A 12379-nucleotide genomic window follows, 5' to 3' on the forward strand; every position below is an offset into this window, starting at 1 on the left:
AAAAAAGTCTGGAATTCGTGTTGGAGATATGAAACGTATTCGTTTAGCGCACAAAGAATTTGTTCGGAAGGATTCCAAAACACATCTTGAGGCAAGCTGTATCTCGGCAAAATATGCAATGAAATTGGCCTCAAAATATTCCCCTGTCTTATGCCGACAACATAGAGCGCAATATGCCAGAGTAAGCTGAACTTCCTGTCCGCCATTTTGATTCTGTTGAAAACCTACTTTTCGAACGCCTCATCAACCGTGGTCCGATTTCACCAAAATTGAAATCGATGATCTTCAGACTATGCTGACAAAATGTTATGGATTTTGGTGTCGATAGACAAACCGTTCGCAATACCAATAGCGAAATTTCAGGCAGGTCCGAATGACACTTCACCTATATCTTTTCAATGCTTTGGTGTAATTGACACCAAACTTTGGGTGTGCCATGTCACCTCACCGATAACACACCAAAATGTTTGATTACAGCGCCGCTGTTGGTCAAAGTGATAAGTTATTTAATCATAAACTAGTGCTTGTATTAGGATTGTTTCCGCCATTTCAATTACAATCATCCTAAAATTGCTGAATTGCTCACTGTGCCTTTGGTGTGATGCCCATGCCATGCTTAGCCATTCATATGCCGCTTGAGTGCTGGGCCCCGTAATTGCTGCTTGCAGCTATATTTTTATTCTCTTCTTCTTTCCTTCTTCTTCTTCTGCTTCTTCCGGCCGCCCGTCTAATGGCACCCATAGAAACCGATTGCGGGAAAGTTTGTATATTTGGACCTGATAGAGGACATTCCCACATTAACAAGCAAATTTGAAGTCGCAACTCCAACCTCTCTAGCGCCACCACTTGTCAAAATTTCATAATTTTTATGCTAATAACTTTTGAACCGTAAGCCACAATGATTTCGTATTCTTCTGAATCCACATTGGCTCATGCCGAGTCGAATGAACCTCGAAATCAAAAATCGCAAGGTTTAGTTTTTCGCTATTTTCAATTGTTTTGACAAAACCTACTTTTTCAACTCGTCCTAGACGGTTAGTCCGCTTTTCACGAAATTGCTCAGATCATCTTCAGACAATCCGACAAAAGTTTGGAATTCAAGTTTGCTGTGTCACCGTGTTTGAATACCATGTGAAAAAATTCTATGAAAAGCACGCAATTATGCTGTGAGGCTAAAACTCCGCAATGGATTGGCGTATTGAACCAAACTTGGTGTGTTTATACAAGCATGACCTGAGACTACCCTGCATGGTTTCGACACCGCTACCACCGAGTGGTCATGCGATTATGAAAAATGCAATAGTTTGCTTATTAACTTCTGAAAATGGTTTTAGCCAAAAATCACAAACTGGTCTCATTAACAGATTCGGTGGGGTCAGGTGAGTCAAATGATATCCAATTTTCCCATGTCGGCCATTTTAGTGTCTACCATTTGAATTAGTATCTAAGTTTCTGTATTTCAGAAACGCATTAGCGTATCGTTACGAACCTATTACAAAAATGTTTGACACCATGCCCTGATGTACTCAATAACTTTGGGCACAGTGCACGTCTGGGTCAAAGTTATAAAGAAATTTAAAATAAATGCTAATCACGTTTGATACATTGGACTATTGGAATCAAACTGGGTCTCCTATATTCTTTGATCATGCCGGACGCGATACAAGTACGTCAAAATTGGCCAAACTCTGTCCGCCATGTTGATTCAGTTTGAAACACCTAATTATTCAAACTCCTCCTAGACCGTTAGTCCAATTTTCCACACCCAAATGTACTCAGATCATCTGCAGACGATGCTGGCAAACATTTTATGGATTTTGGTGTCATAAACGAAACGGTTTTCGTTTAGCGCACCAAAGAATTTTGCTGGAAGGATGCCAAAATGTATCTGAGGCTGTATCTCTGCCCGAGTTGACATATTTACAACCACTTTGCATGTGCCATTTCACCACCATTGACACGCCACATTCAATTTGGTAACAGCGCCACCATTGTCTTGGAGTAGAACATTCATTACTCGTTAATTATTAACATGTTTAAATTTCATAACTTTTGATTCATTGGCCTATGTAATAACTGGTCTTAAAATATTCGCTTGGTCTGCTGACAACATACATATCAATTTATGTCATAATAAGCTGACTTTCTGTCGGCCATATTGATTTGTTTGAAAACACCTTTTTTTTTGGCACTCCTCATCAACCTTTGGTCCCGATTTTCAAACCAAAATCGAATCAGATGATCTTCAGACTGTGCTGACAAAGAGGTTGTGGATTTCGTGTTATAGACAAAACCGTTTTCATAAGCGCTGTTATAAACTTAGCACTGTGCAAAATGACTCTACGGCTATAGCTCTTCAAAGCTTTGACATACTGACGAGCCAACTTTGTAGTGCACGTAGGGTGGCCTTCACACTGACCATTCCACACTAATTTGCAACAGCGCCACCTATTGGTCCAACGTGATAAGCCAAAAAAATCCTATTCTAGCTGTTGTGTTTATGTTTCAAGCCATTTTGCCTAAAATAATCTTAAAACGGTTTTTGTAATTCCTCAATTCCTGCCGTTCGTCTGAAGCTTGCGCCGGTAGTGCTTGTGTTTGGGCCCGTATTGTGCTTGCAGCTCTATTTCTTCTTCTTCTCTTCTTCTTTCTTCCGCCACAAGTCTATGGCAGCCCATAGAACCGATGCCACATCAATTTGGTAACAGCTCCCCGCAATTGCTGCCATAGAAGCTATAGTTGTAAGTAGTTTCGTAACGATACGATAAATTCATTAACAAAAATACAGCATTTTGAAACATCATTCAAAATGGCCGACACGGGAAAATGATATCATTTCGACTTTTACATTTCCCCTTCCGATCTAAAGAGAAGAGAAGAGAAGTTTTGTGATTTTTGGCCAACCATTCAGAAGTTTTAAGCAAAAATAGGCATTTTTCATATCTCCTGACCACTGGTGGCGCTGCCTCGAAACACTGCAGGTATCTCAGGTCATGCTTGTTATAACACACACCAGTTGGTCTCAATACGCCAAACCGTTGCGGATTTATAGCCTCACAAGCATTTTTGCGTGCTCTTCGTAAGAATTTGTTCTCGTTGGTATTTGAGGAACGGTTGGACGAATCAACTTGAATTCCATTACTGTTTTTGCCAGACTGTCTGAGATGATTCTGAGCCAATTTTCCATGAAAATCGGACTACTGTCTAGAACGTTTCGAAAAAGTAGGTTTTTCGAACAATTGAAAAATAGTCGAAAAAACTAAAAAACCTTGCGATTGTTGAATTTTTGGGTCCATTCCGACTCGCCTGAGCCAGAGGGATTCATAGGAAAAAAATAATTTTTCCTTCTGTAACCTTACATATTCAAAAGTTTTTTAGCAAAAGATTTGAAACTTTGGACAAGTGTGGCGCAGAGAGTTGGGAGTTAGAGACTCCAAATTTACAGGAGTACTGTTGACACTGTCCTCTATCCAAAAATGTTGCCCAATTTCATTTCACACTTTCCCGCAGCGTGCTATGGGCTGCCTAGACTCTGCGGCGGAAAGAAAAAAAATCCCAATAACTATTCAAGCCGTGCCTAAGCCGCCGTTCGGTGCTTGGCCCTCATAACGCCAACGATTTCAATAGGTGCCTCAGCACCTTGGTGCTTGGCCCCTATAACGCCAACGAATACAGGTGCCTCCGCACCTTCGGTGCTTGGCCATAATAACTCCAACGGATACAATACCAGTAGGTGGACTACCCAAAATGTCGTTTCTTAACCGCCGCTCGTACCGCCGCCGCGGTGTCTGCAAAGTGCTTGCATCTTTGTGAACCGCTGAGTGGTGCTTTAATATCACAGGTTTTCAACAAGCACATCAGCACATTTTCGCAAATAGATGTCGCTTTGCCTCACCGAAGTGTTTATATTTGCATTGCAGTCGGGGAAATGAAGAAAATATTCTAATTCACAGATGGAAAGTTTAGTCCCTTATGAAGATATGTGCGTTTTCTTAGAACGAATTCAAGCAGGATAAATGTCAAGCCTATGACCTGTGCTTATAGTTTCTCTAACCCCATATTTAGATTAGACACATTAAATAGTGTGCAGATTATTTATAATAATATTAATTATGTGTTATATTTTTAAAAGAAAATGTGGTTTACTTTGCATCGGAGCATAAAAGTGTAGCCTATTGTGAGCTAGGCTGCGTTTTTTATAAACATTATTTTTCTTATTTTAGTAAAACATAAGGCACTGTATCATTTCGCTCCCATTATTTAGCTAATTAAAACATAGAAACGAATGAACTTAAACCTGCAACGATTTAACTACAATATTGCCAACTCTAAAGAATGGATGGATTAGCTAACACGTCCTCACTTACTCAACAAAGTGTACACGATTTAAAAAAAAAAAGAGCTTTACTAATTGCAACTTCATGATTTTAAATGAGTCTTCTTGCTTGCTTTCATATAATTTAAATAAAGTAAAAATAAATAATAAAATAATACATAAATGGCAAGCCCGCCTTTAAAATGTCAGGTTTGTATAAATATTCCGTAAAATATCATGCAAGATTGCTCTGCTTCTGAGGTGCCCGCAGCATTTATTCTTAATTTTCTACATATTTTATCTTCATTACAAATCTTGGTTTGGTTTATTTTTGGATAATTGCATTTAAAAAAATATTACTTTGTTAATGCATATTCAAATGTGAATTTTATTTATATTCAAGTGTTTGTGCAAAATTTATTAATGCATGACAGGGAGGGCCCTCTCGATCACGTAATTTTTTTCCTAATAATGAATAACTGAAAATTGTGGCGTCTCACATACCTGAGAAATATATCGACAGAAACTTGAAATGTTCGTTTAAACGAATCAGTCAAACGCAAAGCATTATGAATCTTGACGGTTGTATTTCTGTTTTACCAAAGGCGCGTCCTGTGGAGAGCGTCCAGCACTGTGATTTCTCTTGCAGCCGCAAGATACATTTGTTTAAATTAATAATATTAAAATGTCTCTCTTTTTCATAATATAGGCTACTTCTGCCTGTGCCTTTGTGACGACTTAATGCATGTTCTTGAGCGTGGAATATATTAAAGGCTGGAGTTATAGTTTTAAATTTAATATAAACTTCCGATTCGTTGAAAATGACCAAATGACACTAGTAACTAGAAAATCTTACACGTGGGAGTCAGACCTAGTAATACCATCTAGACATCTCTGTTAAAGTTTTTAAAGAATTTTATACTGCCTTTTGCAATATTCTTCCTTCAGAATGGTCCTGTAATGAGAGTGCCTTAACACTGATTTTCCTCTGAAACCCAAAAACAAAATTGAAATACAATAAATATTTTATGTTTTGAAGATATTGGGCTCAAGCTCCCCCGCGCGTTTGAGACACCTGTCGAGCATGAGTAATGAGCGAGCGGAGTGATTCTGACTGAAGAGATCGGATTTTTAAAATTCGGAGCGTCGTGGTTGTCACCACTCGCTCCAGCACCGCTCCATCACGAAATACAATTCATATTGGCCACAGCCCGTATGATAACTGCATATTTAGCAAGAATTACATATAAACATATTTAAGCTATATCTTGAGACACAATCTCTCGATCAGAAGACTATAATGACGGCATCGTCATCGGGAATGTTCCAGGCTAGTTCTCTAGGAGTTTGTCTTTAGTTGAACACTGATTATTTTCGGTTAAAGCATAATTTAAACAGAGACAAGTCCATTCACACTAATCGTGTCGCAATAATGCTTCACACAAAGGTAATCTTACAGTAGGCTACTTCTCTGTACGATTTGAATGAGCAGAAATCTGTAACAATGCATCGATGGTAGATAAAATAACTGACGAAAATGTAAACTGTTATTTTCATCACAAACAAAATTTGCAGAACAGCAGAAAGCAGCATTATACCTTTTTAATTTAAGCTGGACAATTTTTATTCTTTTGGCGTTTTGGTAGGACAAAAAGTTTGCACACAATAGCTAATCCCTTGAAACTCTCCTGTAATTTTATTTATTATATTTATTTTTATTTTATTTTATAAGCTATTTGAACAACATTTCAACTGTAGCCACGGAGTTGAAGGCGGAGCAGTGTTTCTGGGTATCAAGGAACGCGGAGCTTCGATGCTTAGGGGACAATTGTTTGCTGCTCCACTCCGTCACCTAGGCCTAACTGTACTGCCCGAGTGGAGAGATGTTCCGTCAACCAATATGAACAGGCAGTCCGGTGTAGACACTGTGAGACAGTGTCTGGTCGCTATTTTTAACAATAATTTATATAAAATAAAAATAATTACATAACCTAAACCAATTGGCATAACGAGATTAAAATAATAAGACTAGAAAACTGATTTAGGCTACACTTGTCTGTCCTCCGTCCTACACTGACTCACTCACTGCGGACTGGATTTTAATAATCCTGAACAGTCTTCTTACGCCAGTGATGGCAAGATTGCTCTTATTAACAAATAATATAGTTTTTTATATTAACTTGTTTTGAACATTTCTTTTGTCATTTGAATATTGATTTTAAGTAGGGAGGCAAAAAAAAGCGATTGAAAGTTGTAAATCGGATTTTTTTGTGAAAAAATCGGGGATTTTTTAGGCCATATGGCCTCTCGCCCCCCCAAAATGCAACGTGTTTTTTTTTTTTTTTAAGTTAAGGCACTTCCTTCTGAATTAAGTTCTAAAAGCTACTAACTTATTGCGCTCTAAACAGTATCACATTTGAAGATCCAAACCGTCTTTAAAGTTGTCACTAAACCTGTTCTGCAAGTTTGAAACCCTCATAAAGACTGTCCTATGAAGAGCAAGAAATTCACACCTTGATCTCGACCCCCACAAGCAACAGAACGACCCTACCCCCCGCCAGCTGAACGAACCGTCTGTTTTTTAGCTGTGAGGAACGGTGTTGTCATGTTACTGGGATTGAAACTGCCTGCACTCACAGCAGCCCTATCATCTTTTTATTACATTATTTTCGCCGCAGCCCATATTTATTTTTTCACTAGACCAAAATAATAACAAATTAAAAGCAAGTGATATATTAATCATTATTTTGCCACAATCATTGTTTATTTGTGACCGGAGGCGTTTGCGGAAGGCTTTAAGACCAGGGCGGACTCCTCCGTAAGCTTACTTCCTTCACAGCGTGCGGGACTAGCGCAAACTGACCCAACCTTTAGCCAGGCAGGAAAACCTTCAGTCTGCCTGAAGGAAGACGTATTCTTGTAAGTTTAATGCTGTTTAATAGAGAGTAAAAACAACAAAAACAAAACTACACTATTGAGGCTATCCTTAACTTGGAGCTCATTATATTGCAGTACAAATCCAAACACCAGAAGCAACCTACACTCTCAGTGTTTCCTTCAGCGAAAGTAATGCATTTTCTGTATTGTATTTATTCACAGGCTAATATGGTTGAAATAGGTAATATTTAGTTGAAACCTGAAAGGCCAATTGTAAAAATGCACAATGGTCATAGACCTTTAGATTGTCATGCTTAATCCCATCCATTTGGAATTCCCGATGGGTATGTTAACTCCCAAATGACCACCCCACACTCTATAATGGTAAAATTGATGGTCAACCGTGGGGGGGGCCCCATTTGGTTGGTTTATGACATGATTGATGGTAGTTGTTAGAATAGCGAATTGTAACAGAATGGATGAGCAAAACAATAGAACTTGTTAACTGCAGGCAGAGATAGGCCTATATTATTGTACAGTCCAACAAATAGTTGGAGCCATTATTGTAGTAAAGAATAAATTACTATTTTCTTCCATGTCGCTTTGATAAACATTATAAATAAATAATTAACGAAAGACCCTCTATTAGCCTTTATTTTAGTTTGTAGGGAGATAGCGAGCGATTCATGAGCATTTTAAAAGAAAAAATGTGGCGGGCATGTTTCAGAAAACGAATACAGCGCGTAAAAAAATGCTATGATGAAAAATGAATAGCTAAACGTATTAATTTCATAGAAGAATTTAAATTAAAAAAAAATTTTTTTTCTAGATTCAACTTGAATTTCAATACTATTAAAACTGACTTTAAATCTCAAGTCGTATAAGTTGCACCGGTATCAAATTCACAGTGCATGCTAGCCTAAATGAAACTTGTATCTTGTATAGATAGCCGAAGACTTGAGTGCATGTTAGCATAAACGAAACTAATATTAAATTTGATTTTTTTTTTTTAAATGAACAATTCCCGTATAAAAGGTGACAGCAACCTTTATATCAACATTTGAAATCGTCACAGCTGAGCAATGCAGGAGCCAGATCTGAAGTTTATATTTGTTTGTTCACGAAGTGAGGTGATGCACAAAAGTCATTTTTAGAATGCAATGGAAAAATAAAGCTGGATAAAAACATACACGAAAACCCGCTAAAAATAAAATTACATTTGTGAGAAGTGCATTTTATTACATTTCGAAACTAATCACAGCAGGCCGAAAGGAATGCTATAGGCTAATGTACCCAACAGGACATTTTTAGTTCCCTTCACGTTTACAACAAATCCTTTAAATTTAAAAAATTATCAGGAAACAGAACAAGAATTACAATATATAATTCTAATGGGATACTATAATTGCAAGCAGCTATATAAGGCTATAGGCTTATAAACAACAACAAAAATAATAATAATAAAAATAATATATATGTTGGCTCTCCCTACATGTTGGGCTTATCTCTCTCATCGGGGCAAATCCAAACATTTTGCCCATTTGAAGCGAAACTCTTATTCTTAGGTAAAATAGGCTTTGGATTCACATTCACGTTGTTTCTTTCATAGCGACGAAAAAAAAAAAAAATCTATATGCAAATTTAGTGCCCCGCTGTCTTTCGCCGCTGGCCGCAGTGCGTCCGTGAAACCGACTGCTCGGTTTCCACTATGATTCCTGAATATGCGCGTGAGGCAACCAGCGCGATTCAAAGTCACAATTCACAATTATTGGTCACACAGTAAAGGCATAATTCAAAATACAAAGTGTTAGCAGTGTAAAAAATCAAGAATAATAACAGAGTTAATAAGAATGATCTGTTGTAAATGCTGGACCCGTTTCTCATTTCGCTCTGCAAATGGAACCTGTCAGATTATTATTATATTCTTATTGATGTATGGTTTATTTTTAAACCAAGAATGAACGAAATGAAAACATCCCCCGTATACTGTATATACGAAATTAAATGTTGTCATTGCGGTTCATTCTTGTATAACTATATATATATTAAAAATGACTGAGTTCAAAAACCATAGCATGCATAAGGAGCCTTTGTGTAAAGGTTTATTTTTTATGTTTTTGTGAGTAGACTGTAGCCTAAGACTATCCTATTTTAATGGTTGTAAGATGTTATAATGTATATTTAATGTGTATTGTTGTTTAAAACGTCTTCCTTTGTACATTTTTACCAAATTTACATTCAGTTCGCAACCCGTCCCTTTGCGCCACCTGGCGGTAGTTTTTCGCGAATGATTTTAACACGCGACTGGTACGCGCGGAATCGGCATACCCATTTTGGTTGTCTACCATCTTATAGGTGCCTACGCACCTTCAGTTGCTTTGGCCCCTAATAATAATAAAAAAACGCACAAATATTGTCAATAGATTGCGTACGCACCTTCGGTGCTGGGCCCCTAATAATATAATGCCAACGATTTTTCAATAGGTGCCTACGCACTTTCGCGGTGCTTGGCCCTAATAAATAAATGAACATGTGCAATGTGCACACAGGTATAAAATCAGTGGCATGCAGTGTACTAGTATGTCCATATTGTTCTGAAGAAGAAATTGTGCATAATGCTCGCACCGTATGCGTGACCACTGCAGACGGAGTGTAGAACAATATATATACTTTGGGCTTAAGAGGAAAAATCCCAGATTCGTCTGCCACCTGTTGTAAAGGAATGTGGGCCCCCCGACCCGAATTTTCACCTTCTGTATCAGTCCTCTTACAAGAGCTCACACTTTTGTTGACATTTCCGTTGTATAGGCCACCAAATGGTTTTAAGCAGTTCTTTACTTAAGGAAACCCTGTCCTTTAGATGTCGCAGAGGGATGAAAAGTTTTGGTTATCCTTTGTATGGATATTTCTCAAAATATCTTATGTGTGTGCGTATGAGATTTTCAGTCCAATCAAGGTGAAAAAATAGCGACTGGTGGCCCACTTTGGTTGGTCAGGCATTGATGTGGAAAATAAGGTGCAGTAAAACTTTAATGAGAGCCTGTCATCTTTAAATGCCCTTTTCTCATCCACTGACCCGCTGTATCCTCAACTCTTCCACCCCAGAGTAATGAAAACTAGCCCATCACTCGATGACTTTATTCTTCTCCAAAAACCAGCTCAAAAGTCTCAAATCTGGTTAATAGCAGCAATCAGGCTTTTAACTGGCAGAAAAAAATTATGATACTGCAGACAGAACTGTCTTTGAGAGATCAAGCTGGTTAATTACAGTCCCTGGTCCTCTCAACAAAAAGCCTGTGAGCTCTGTAATGTTTTGTAGTTTGCGTGGTATGAAAGTAAGTACACGGATGCTTTTAAATGCCTCTGACATAGTTTTGTGTTACATCAGTCACAGACACAGAGACTGTGGGAGGTAGGGAGGTGGAAAAGTGAGGGGGGGAGATGGGGGTGGGGGGTGGGAGGTCTTGACAAAACAACAGATCACTGTGTTTTCATCCCTTTGTGTTGACAGAAATGAACCATTTGAATAACCCCCTGCATTCATTGCTGCAATAACCCATGCAAACAAATCTCAAAACATACCAACTCTGTTCTATTTGTGTGTGTGTGTGTGTGTTGACTGAAAGATTCAGAGAAAGCTAAATTGTTAGCTATTTTCTGCTTTTAAAATCAAAAACAGATATAAATATGAATGCATAAAAAAAAAAAAAAAAAAAAAACAAACCAGGTAGTTTACTTCATAATGTGACTTTTAATTTAAGGCTTGGCCTTTTCACTGTGTTGTTTACTGGCTGGTTGAGGACACTGGGAGTGGGGCTTACAGTTTGTACAGTCTAATGAGGTCACACCCTGGACCACCCACCCTGCCCAATGTGCCATGACTGACATATTTTCCTGCCCCTTTAACTACAGCCCACCAACAATAGCAGGGCTGCAGAGGAGCTGTCCTTGGTACTGATAGCTGGAAACGGTGTGAGCGTGTGCATGTGCGGGGGAGAGAGGAGGAGGGTGGAGGCGTGTTCTTTGTGTGTGCAGCCCGATTTTAATCTGCTGTGGCATCAACTCAGAGAGGAGCCGTACATCTGAGAACCAGCACTGCTGTGAGGTGCCCAGCACAGCCCCTGCTCAAGTGTTGTCCCTTAACAAAAAAAACAAAAACAAAAAAAAAACAAGGATTAATTTCAAAAAGTTCATCTCCTGAGCCTGTGTGGTTTCATCTTGGAAGACTCGAGGACCTTTTTGCTTTGTGCTGTACTAAGACTTTTGAAAGTGCATGTGGATGGGAATTAGAAATGATGTTTTTCTCAGGTTGTTCTCAAAATGTTGTTGCACTTAAGCAGATGTAGCATGTACAGAAGAAGAGGAGAGCATCTTTTAGGCTAGATTTACGTGCATACACAGGGGGCTGAAGGTTCTAGGCAGATAACTAGTGTCACGACAACATTCTCCCTGCCTCCTGCTTTTATGCACCTGAAGTTTTGGGGGTTCAAGTTAATGGACCGGGGCTTGACTTTGAAATGGCTTGAAACTTTCCTACTGGACTGGAGTTGGAATCTCAGGAAATCAGTCCCAGGTGCTTTTGGGAGTCCAATGGAGCTACCTGAAATGGGTGGCATTGTAGCCTGCAGGGGACCTAGTTCCTCTGTAAGTACAAAAATCAACTGAGCTCTCATCCATTTCTTGAAACTTACGTTTATCCTTATTTTACAGATTTATGATTTCAGATGTAAATTTCTGGATAAACTTTCTCTTTTGATTTGAAACTACAGCTGCGTTCTTTGAATATGGTGTCTCCATCTGTCTAGTTGTTATCTAGAAACATGTATTGTGTTCAGTTTGGAAAATAGGGTCACATCTCCTCATAGTTCCAGTTGTTGCAAATACTGTCAAATGAATATGGAGGATAAGATGAGATGTTGGCAGAATATGCTAAAGAATCTACCAAGGAAACAGTTTTAAATGGGAGAGGATAGTGAAAATTACAGGATTAAGGAGTGTATCTGATGCTTAGAAACAAGCCATTTCACCAAGCCCATCAGAAGTGTGGTGTATAATAGCATCACACACTGATGCACAAGAAAAGTACAAATATCCTTAAAACAAGATTAAATTACTTGTGAATCATAGAAATTACATCTTGTTTTTCAAAGAATATATTACATTTTCTATATCGCATTGTCAAATAGT

This window comes from Cyprinus carpio, unplaced genomic scaffold (genome assembly GCF_018340385.1).
Source record: "Cyprinus carpio isolate SPL01 unplaced genomic scaffold, ASM1834038v1 S000006578, whole genome shotgun sequence".
NCBI classification, from domain to species: domain Eukaryota; kingdom Metazoa; phylum Chordata; class Actinopteri; order Cypriniformes; family Cyprinidae; genus Cyprinus; species Cyprinus carpio.